Source organism: Micropterus dolomieu, linkage group LG22 (assembly GCF_021292245.1).
Source record: "Micropterus dolomieu isolate WLL.071019.BEF.003 ecotype Adirondacks linkage group LG22, ASM2129224v1, whole genome shotgun sequence".
In the NCBI taxonomy this organism is placed as follows: domain Eukaryota; kingdom Metazoa; phylum Chordata; class Actinopteri; order Centrarchiformes; family Centrarchidae; genus Micropterus; species Micropterus dolomieu.
The window spans coordinates 536,504-537,696 of NC_060171.1; positions in this window are offsets into that span (position 1 = coordinate 536,504).

Sequence of the window (1,193 nt, forward strand, 5' to 3'; positions counted from 1 at the left end):
ATAGTATTGTTTTATATCCTTCCCTTCATAGCAATGCTGTTCACTCAGCTGTGCTTAGGTCACTTTAAATATCAGCTGACTATTTCAGGTGCTAATTAAAATTAAAACTTTGTATCACTGTCAGAAATCAATTTCTACGGCCGTGAACAGCCCTGAACTCAGTTCACCGGCTTACCGAGACAAGTGGAGGTTTTTCCAAACTCCCGCTTGCTCCTCCTTATCCCGTCTTCTGGGTCGGTTCTTTAGCTTGCTAAAACAAACACTCACTTTTATCAATCTGTTAACTTTAAATCTGCGTTAAAGTTGCGTCATGACCTGTCAATCAATGGGGGAGGAACTATCGCTCCTGATTGGCTGATTTTCACACTATTTTAATACATCTTTAAGTTCTTTTAACCCTGTACTGTCACTGGCTTACATTCATCAATAAGGTGCACATTACAGAGACATGGTTCTCCTGTAATCAGTGAAGTGCAGCTGCTGAATTATGACCGCTGCTACTAAAATTTCACCTCACTGATATTTAATATCAATGCAGAACAAATGATTTTCTCCCGAACACTGAGAGCAGGGTGACACTCAGCGCTTTGCTAGCTTCTGCTCCTCGTCGGGCCTTTTACTGCAGTGCAGAGTGTGCGTGGCGAGCGAGTGGATGAGCGAATGAGAGCGCGAGCGGCAGAAACTGACTGGCAGTAAATGTGCAGTGTAGGTCACAGTGTGCCCGTAAATAAAAGCCTGTCTGTTGTTTCCACAACTGCTGGAAACATCTCCCTGAGCTTCAGACTCCGCCGAATCCCGCCTGCCTGCCGAGAAACGCCCGGACAACAGTTTGGTAACAATTACTCCTAAAATCACTGACTCCTCGCAGGTAAGACGCTCTGATTCTGAAATGCTCCCTGTGGGAAATGCAGCCTGAAGTTGAATGAAACGGGGTCACAGAGAGCCGTGAAGAAGGTAGCAGAAGCACGAAGAGGACAAGTTAATAACAAGTCAGTAAGGTGGGGCAGCCCTCACGCTCCGCCGCTGAAACGCTTCTGAGACGCTTCCAGTGGACGCTGACGCCGCATATGGACGCATCAAAAGTGGAGCAGCTTAACGTGCCGCAGCCAGAGTCACTGGATTCCCGGCGGTATTCATGCTGAGAAAAGAGGTGGATGCAAATCTGGGCAGGTAGCCTTCATCGTCTGTTTGGC